General features: G+C 37.6%; 1 long non-coding RNA gene across 1 annotated transcript; it reads right to left on the bottom strand.

The window, feature by feature from the left end:
- Nucleotides 1–2,416: 2,416 nt before the first annotated feature.
- Nucleotides 2,417–3,982, bottom strand: LOC146745841 (uncharacterized). The gene is made up of 2 exons (XR_014929528.1): nt 3,767–3,982; nt 2,417–3,184 (listed from the first exon to the last, which is right to left on the bottom strand). It is a non-coding gene; the product is annotated as an uncharacterized LOC146745841 (long non-coding RNA).
- Nucleotides 3,983–9,879: the final 5,897 nt, after the last annotated feature.

Below are 9,879 nucleotides of genomic sequence, written 5' to 3' on the forward strand. Positions count from 1 at the left end.
GAATTTGCACGCTTTTATTTCTAACTTCTAATAAACGCAGAGAAATGTATCATAAATCGAAGCTCATTGAAATCTCGTAAAGTAATGATAGAAATATGTGAAAATTTGTAGACAGAAAAATGATTTCTGGTTACACCCTGCGTGCAATGTATGAATGAAAAACAATCCGCATTATTGATAATATATTGATGACTATCGAGCAAGAAAACAAATTTGAAGGAAGAATTCAAAGCTGGAGGGTCGTCACCTGCGCACGCGCGAGAACTGAGTCCCAAGCGACGATAACAACACACGCTAAAAACGCAAAGGCTCATGTTTGTAAACAATGACACGCTATGACCATCTGACGCATGCGCAGGTAACGACTCCCCCGCTTTAACAAATGCCAAACGTTCGATAGGAATAATGGAAATAAAAACAAATGGGTAAACAATAAACCCTCTGATGACATTATTCTTAGTACCTCGATTGTTCAGTGCAAAAACAGTTACTAATTTGATGCATATAGTACATATTTAGTTACAGGGTTGATAACGTGCGGCAGTTGTTCTGCAAACCGGAACGATCTCATGTTGAACCTGTACTGTCCATAGTTTTTATCTTCTCCCTCTAGCAACCGTATCACTCATACTCATCAGTAAGGGCGTTGCCATAGAAACGAACAATACTTTAATTGTTCGTTATTAATAGTGCAGTATATAATCATTATCATTTGGAGTAATCGCAACATCCAGTGATTTAATGGTATGAGCATCCCCATCAGAATGAAGGACATAGACAATTCCGTGCATTCCCGCACAAGTTGTTGTATGAAAACGCCTCCTGGCAAAATTATCTTTTAACGCAAAACTGAAAATAAAATGTTGTGGGTCGTAATTATTTTGTTGTTGTAATAAATATACTACAAATCATATACATTACAAACTGGTGAGCAGCGCCTTCAATTAGGTTCGATATAACCCGTATAACTTTATACTACATAGCATGGGATATCCGTATAGACAATGAACAGTCACTGTTACAGAAACTAATTGTAATATCCTAAAATTGATAAAATTTTAATCTTGAAAATAAACACCAAAACGGCTGAGGTAAGAGTGCCGGTGCTGCTAAAAAAAACGAATCTAACGGGGTTTTGGGAGCAGGCTTACCAGAGATCGCAGCGACGCGATACACTCTTAGTTGCGTTTCGTTTCTTTCTCGAACAGTGTTCTAATTTGTACCAAAGTGACTTGTAGCTTGTGTTGCATGAGCGAATGATACGCGTAAACAATGTTCAGTGATGCTTCTAATCGCACGTAGCAATGTGTAGCAATGTATTATAAAACAGATGGCGCATTGAAAACAATTGCTGCGTGTCCGTCCTATTTACCGCGTCATCGAAGGAATTTCGTTTATGACACGTGAAATCGAACTTACCGATCCAGATACAAACACACAGTATTTTGTAGATGAAGCTCTCATCGTTAATCCATTCACTTTTCATTCAAACTGTGGCTGACTATTACATTCTTCTGAAACTATAACCGTGTATTATGATCTGTAATTCACCCATACAAGCATGGTCGCGACAGAAACGAGAACGACTGAGACAAACGGAACCTGAAAAAAAACTCTTTTGTTTTATTTTTGGAGTGAGCTGAGTGATTTGATCGGTTATATTGGATATGATGTTTACTAATTCGACGTGGCAAACCTTGACACGTTATGTTAGTGGGCACATTGAACGTGGGTGTATCATAATTGCAGAGAGCGCTTAGTGAACAAAACATGTTGACAGCCACAGCTGTTTTTTTAACCTTTCAATTGCTTAGGGAGTATACCACTGATACTCACTTATGAAGTGAAGTGTATGAAATAAAGACGGGGATATGTGAGTACTGGCAAGGATGTGTAGAATTAGCACTTTTAATACATCTATGATTTATTGTTGTAATGGTACCCACTACTAACAGAATATATACACTAAACTTGTTTCCTAATTCAACATATAGACGTATTCTTACATACTAAATCCGTTGTCTATTCTCGTTTCATTCCGCTCACATTTTTGGCTTTATACATCTGTTCCATCTGTCAGCCGAGGTAACCCCTCGCTGTCCAGCTTCTTCGTTCTCTTGTCACAAAAAGTTACCTACCGTCTATGTTAAAAGTCTGTAAGGCGTGTCAAAGTAATTTAGTAAACACTGCGTTCAGCCAATCGCTGCAGTCGTTGGCACGATCACGTGATTACCAGGGAAGTGTCTCACGGTTAAAGCCTTGCGAAGTTGCAACTACTACATACAATAGGTAAACAATCTATTGATCATCAAATTCCTGTATGTGGGACAACTTACCCCGAATACATTAATTAAACGAATAATTGTGCTAAGCGATAGGAACAAACCCATAAAGAATAATACCAAGGAAACTAGGATAAAAGTTAGATAAATATCAATTTTAATCAACATGAAAAGCTTCCAATAGATCAAAGAGATTCAATTCTAATAAATAAGTTATTTGACTTGTTCACAAAAAAAATGTATAAAATTGCATACACGTATTTCAGTTTTACAATAAAGATTAAAATAATTCACGCCGAGTTGCATAACGTCTGTGTTCAATCGTGCGTTTATGGAGACTTTGATGTTGAATTGTAGATTGCATTATAGTTTTTAATTATATATTTTGATAAACATACGCGTATATTTAATAAACATTTTAGTGTTCGTGTTAGGTTTATTGTGGCGGCGTTAACAATTCTGGCAATATGCACACGTTTTTTTAATAGCTGTTTTTTGTAATCAAAAGTATTGGCGAACGTGTTGACCTCCGCTGGCCCATTTTCCGATGTTTCGAAGTTTCAGAGAAATACATGATTGAAGTACCTAGGTCACAGTATTTGTGGTTTACTCTGAAACGTGATTATTCTTAGTTGAACAGTTCTGCTCTGAACATGGGGTATGTTGTGTTAGCGGTCTGTTCTCCTCATCATGAGTCGTGGTTGTATCCCCTCGCAACGAAATCACGACGTATCGCCGCGTCCACGTAGGATGCGCCGAAGGATTATGACGTCACAGTCCACAACAGAATGCGATGAATGAATGTATGAATACGCCAAAACTGCTTTGATTTCTCTTTCCCAAACGCTGCATTGTCAGAACACACATCTCATCACCATGGCATTGCTTAGTGCTGCTATTGTCTGAAAATTGATGTTAGGGAAAATGCTTTGTAAAACACATTACTTGGTTGTGATACCGAACAAACAAATCCATCAAATAATATTATTAATTACGTGAGTAGACGTACCAAATCAAAAGAAATTAATTAAATGAAATTAAATGCGATATATCTGTTCTTGTATACGCATGCGCACAGTGTATGCCTTATGTTTACCAGCCACTGTACCGTTGCAATACGTCATGGACGCGCAACTGTCGGATTATAATTTCCATTGATTTATTTTTTTCCGACCTTAATCGCCTTTAAATTAGGTCAATCGTACCGCTTTGAAGCACACGACAATGCTACATACTGAAGTAGTAATAAAAGTGGTATACAGACACATCCAAACATGTTATATCAAGGACGATGAACCAATACTTACGATTCGGTCTGTAATATTGTATCGAATATATATGGTTTGAAATAATATCATACGGTATTTCTTAATATGATACACAGGTTAGGCAGATCGATGAGCGTAATTCAGTGCCAGATCGTATCAGGTTAGTGAACGTGTTCGAAAGTCGCATTTGGTAAAAAGAACGTGAAGGTAACTTACCGATCATTGTTTTCATATTGACGCAAGGGACGATAATTATAGTATCAACTTCGGTAATATACCCAGGTCAACATTGTCACGGAGACGACGAGCACTATAGCCACAAACAGAACAGAAAATAATGCCATGTCGACAACAAAAGCTCGCCTTTGGCAGAATTGTGCGGAAGCGATTGCTGTAAGTTGTGTATAGAATGGTGATCGTGTCACAACTGAACTCAAATTGACGCTGAGGTGTTCAATGTTGCCGTGGTCATGACACCGATGCGTTGGCGTTGATTGATAACAACATCTCAACCTGACGGCTGTTTTGGGGGTGTTGAAAGGAAGCATGGAACGCACGTATACCATGGCAACCACAACATATGTTGTTTTTTATGCGCGTCCTTTTTTTTTAATATTATTATCACGTTAAACATCTAGAAAAAATAAATCATTGTATTATGGATTCTTGCCAAACACAATGAGTAACGATGGCGATGTGAATTTATATTATTATTCCAAAGCGTAGAATAAGTCCTGAACAAAACGATATTATTAAAGCTCAATAAATTTTTATTGTTTTTTCTAAATCGTTAAGGCAGTTAAAATAGTACTCAAATAGTGATGTCAATTTGTTAGAATGTTGAAGTATTTCCGATATACGGCCCCCTAGCTTATATACATTCATCAATCAACATGTCCCCTCATGTTGCTGCTTTTTATTCTACGCCTCAATTTGATTTGCCTCAGTTCCACACAAATCACTACTGTACTGCAGTTGCATCACTCATAGATTTACGACCGAATTGTTGGCTCAACGGATCATATTGCGTCTTCCTCAGCCTTAGTTAAATTGGCTGCTCATTTCCCGGGGTGGACTGGTTTGCTCGGCAGTGAAAGATGAGTACATTCTGCCAACATGCCAAATCTGCTCCAATCATGGCCGGGAGAACAGCGGTTCTGGGCTCATACCACTAATTGAATTTCCATAGACGACAATGTTAACATATGACGAGATTGCTATATGAAAATGACGAAGAAAGTTGAAAATATGGCTCAAAAATGGGAAATCAACATGCCAGTAATCAACCATATGAAAAAAACTAACATGTTGGCCAGCTCAAACTCTTGCAAATCTCAGGTAAACAAGACACACCTACTGTATTTGGATTGCACCAAGAGAAATCACTGGAAAAACACCAAGATTAGAACATCCATTAACACACAGAATAAACCCACAGGTACACAGCCGCTAAGTAGTAAACAAAAGACCACATGTTGGTCTCACCCAGGTGATTACGCCCTCAAACAGGGAGCACCTGAGAAAAATAATATTTAAAAAATTTCATTGGTTCTTGCTGGGCATTTAAATTGACTACGAGCAGCCATTGGTTAATTAGTGGCATGAGACCTTCAGTCACAGGGCTGGTCAAGCCGTCTATCCCGTGTTCTGTTCTTGTTCTCAGTGTGGGTGGACATTTCCGCTCACATAACTACTAAAGCGTGGGGAAAACTAAGGCATAGGAGTCGAATGTACATTTAGCATCTACGATAGTTATCGCTATACCTAATGGGCAGCTAACTTTGATTACGACGACCAGTCTCTATTTATATAAAAGAAACATTGTTTCACATTTTAAAGTGGTGAGATCGTCATCTGCGCACGCGCAGGAATTGAGTCCCAAGCGACAAAAACAACGCACGCTAAAAAGGCAAAGGCTCACGGGTAGACGTTTGTTTGTAAACAACGACACACTATGGTCGTTTGCCGCATGCACAGGTGTTTCCGGGGAATATTCGTATTGCTATAGTAATATTTATTATTCACGAGTCGCAAATGACTACATATCTCATGAAATGTTTTAAAATAATCGATTGTAGATAGTATCATCACAGACACTGCTGGTTCAGAGAATGGTTTGGGCCGACAATATCAGATTTGAAAAAATCATCCGAAAAATCACCCTGGTCTAACTGTGAAGTGCACAACTGTATGAATATCCAGGTTAATACATTGAATTGTATTTTACTTGTAGTACACACCTAGAACGATGTATAACGAGGTCCAATGCTGCAATAAACAGTTATATGCTAATTTAAACATTTAATTTCGTCAAGAAATGGGTTTCTAGTGTTCCTGTCTTTCTAATTTACTTGGTCAAAATTGTGAATAGCATCAGCCTTAAGCTTTTCAAACCTGTCCAAAATCGTTATTACAGATTGCACACAAACCGAAACAGGAAGAATTAGAATCTATTGTACTTACATTTGAAAGACGCTAATTAAGTAGGTATATATTACGTGCAAAGGATATTAGAATTTCTTGGGGAATGAAACGATGATAACAAGGAGGCTTTTAGATGATCCAGGGTAAGGTACTAATAAGTGGTTTCTAGAAGGTACAAAACATGATGGCTTGTGTAGTGAAGAACAGATTAACGATAAAAAGCCAAGATACTGCATTCTTGACGATCACAGTTTTGTGAAAATGTGTGTACTATGGGCAAATACTTGTAAGTATATTTATCCGTCAGCTGAACGGGCATTGGCTATTATATTGTCTAATGGGAGCGGACTGAATGTTCATCTTCTTATTTTACCACTAGTTAGGAGCAACAGGTGGTTGAACCAATGTCCTCACATTGATGAATACATCAGCACATCACACTACAAAGGGAGTATAAATGCCTTAACCCTTCGAGCACGATATTTGGCGCCACATTTTGTCTAATTTTATGCATTTTGTCATTTTTTTTCTGGATATTTTTTGGACCAAATGGACAACGTTTTCTATTAGCTACGTGCCGCAAGCAAATTTTTGAACACGCATGAAAAAAACTGTGGTAAAATATTTTATTTTAGTTAGAACTAATTTTCGCTGAAAAGACTTTTTGGGTATTTTGTATGGAATTTATTTTCACAGATTTTTGACGAGTTGAATGTAAAATATAGGAAAAAAGGTATTTTCACTGGATTTTATTTTTACTGAATTATCCCTTCAGCGAAAATAGCGAAAATGAATTCCAAGCTGATTTTGGTGCTCAAAGAGAGAAATAAAGAGACGTGTATTCAACCTACGTTCTGCCTATGGGGTACACAACATTAAACGATATGCATGTACATGGAGTGTCAGACCTTATGTATGATTGAGTATGCAGAAAATGAGGAAACGCAGTCAGGAGCGTTCATAAAAATGTGTCTACTTATATATAAAAGCTTTGCAAGCAACAACACCAGTGTCAGTTTCTGTCGATGGATGGCCAACCATTTCATGAATAAAAAGTGCGAGTCAATGCGACTTCAGAACCATGGTCTTCAATCTGTGTACTAGCTTCGTAAGCCTGGCAACACTGGCTTATTTACACATACAAAACACACGCTGGCAATTTCCATCTACCAATCAGTGGTCTATTTACATACGAAATCGAACTGGTTGCACACGATGGACTGCAATATGAAATTCCTGTTTCTATTCTCTCACTTTAAATAGAATATTTTTTAATCATAGCCAGGCGAATGCTACCCCTCGCTGAGTACACATATGAACACAAAACACGAACTGACACTTTGAAAGTACAACACGCATATTTTAGTTCCTCTGCCGGTATTCCCCTTGGTGATAAATAGTCTTATATTTTGAATCCGAAATACAACTATTCGCAACTTTAGGCATAGTTGACTGCTATCTAAATAATGAAGGGGTAACTGAACATGTTTAAATAGCTACATTTGTATCTATTGGTGGCGACTTCTGCAATGCTTTAAGGGTGAGACACAACCCTGGTAATCACGTGATCGTGCCAACGACTGCAGCGATTGGCTGATCGCATGTTTATTCTGTCACGCCTTAGAGTTAATGGTAGAGTTTGTTAGACTTTGCAAGGAAGAGAAGGAGAGAACTGGAGAGAGAGACATTACCTCAGCTTACAGTTTGGATGATTAATGCTCGATTATCTGTAATGAACTAATGTGTGAATTCCTTTGGGTCGAATCTAGTATATCTACGTGTAGGTCGTATCAGCTAAGTGGGCTAAGTTCTCTGGACACAACGCTAGTGTATACAACACGAACCTGGGTACATTCTTTCGCGCTGAGTGATTGTCTTAAAGCGACTCTTGGATAGCCGATACTATCTCAAAACAGTTGAATACAATGGCCCCTGCTGAATTATTTTATAGGGGAATTCTATTTTCTTCACTGTTTACTTCCCATGTATTGCCAACCGTGTTTTATACTGTTTTACGTACCTTGACCATACGCGAATTATAGCCAAATCCTATAAATATATTGCTTTGGAATGGAAATATAACATAAAGTGAATAACTATTTAATACAATGAGGAAACATTAATTTGACCACATGTATTGTTGGGAAACTGAAACATGGGAAATGATTGACAGGCAGGTGATATTACGCTGGGCGGTCTACTGACCCGTACGTCATACACAATGGTCGAATCGAATCTCAGACATGATACCTTTGAATTCACGTATATGTACTAATTGATACTGCTATGGCAATAACGAAGCAATTTTGCGGAAGCATTGAACAGTCTAATATACATATATATTCGGAAATAGAACACATGCCTCAATTATAGAGCAAGTGATGCTTTATTTCAAAGCTTCTCAAATGACAGACTCGTAAAAGTGGGTGTGATACAACAATGTAACGTATGATACTACTAGTACAATTAAAAAAAACTTATTTTTCAAAACATTTTTTTTTTGTATTATATATAACAGTGACACGTGTTAAACTATAAGTAATGCGTGCCTCTCTATTCATTATGTGTACAGAGTCTGTCACGACATAATTTACGCTTCTTAATTACTAGCTTAATAGAGCAATATCTAGATTTACTTTATGTTAGAAAGTCAGTAAAATGAAGATGGTATGATTTTAGTAACCAGTGTGTGTAGGCGAATACTGACATATAAAGTAACGAGCAAACGTGTATACGATTATAACGAGGGTGGTTTTAGGTGATCCAGGGTAAGGTCTTATTACCGATGAATAATTTCTAAACCCACAAAAAATGGCTTGTATATTATGAGTTATAACGTGTTATGCCTAGTATGCCCATACGGGTTATACATTTTAAAGTTATGTCCGGGCCTGAAGTGTGTATGTGTTTTAAATGCGGCACTGTTTTGTCTAAATTATTAAAGGGGCACCTTCCAGTTAAGCCTAATCTCACAACAAATTTATTTTCTGTATTAAAATAACAATGGATAATAAAAGATAGATTGTAGCAACATAAACAATAGTGTCCCATGATTCTTTGGTGCAATCCATTAGATTGAGCGGTTCCCCTTTAAACCTGGTTATAACATTTAAACGATATCTGACAAACATCACGTGGTTAATATTACACAGTTGATCTCGGGTGTCATCAATGTCCTTTGTAAGATTACCTCTCAGTCAGAAAGCAAGCGTTTGAGTATGACCCGGAAATATAAATGAGGAGTGTTACAGATGAAGCGGGATGTGCTCACTCTTATCGATACACCTGGGCCCTGGTCTATTCTTTCACTGATTTAGCCATGTTTTGCAATGTATTATCTGTATTTAAGTTGTAGATGTTCTGCGATTTCAATGGTATTTTCTTTATGCCTTTGGTCAGTGGTTGAATATGTTATTTTCACTTTTAAAGTGCAGTTGTCGTCGCGCCACGCATGCGTGAGATATATGGGTCTAATATAAACAAAGATGGCGACTTTGACTGTTGCGTAGATCGACGAGTACAAACTGGAAAGTTACCAAGCTTTAATTACGTTATTTTTAGGTGATTGGAAGGTGTCGACGGAGTCATCGGCGGTAAATAGGGCAAGCCGCGCCCAGGTCAACCCTCGAATTTGTGATTTCCATTAGAAGAGCACATTAGATTGTGGGAAAAGTAATGCGTAATATTGTTGACACGAGGAAGTCCCGTGCTAGTATAACCAACGAAACTAAGATGAGTGTATAGTACATCTCACGATGCTTAGAGTATCAGCCAGCTTTACAAATATGTGATACCAGGTGATCTATTTGTTTATTGCATCGTTGGGCTTATATACTTATTATTATTTTTGTAATACTCTCATATCGCTGCATTAAAAACGGTTCCTTCACATGATTTTCATTTCC

This window comes from Saccoglossus kowalevskii, chromosome 5, assembly GCF_978046115.1.
Source record: "Saccoglossus kowalevskii chromosome 5, keSacKowa6.1, whole genome shotgun sequence".
Taxonomy (NCBI): Eukaryota; Metazoa; Hemichordata; class Enteropneusta; family Harrimaniidae; genus Saccoglossus; species Saccoglossus kowalevskii.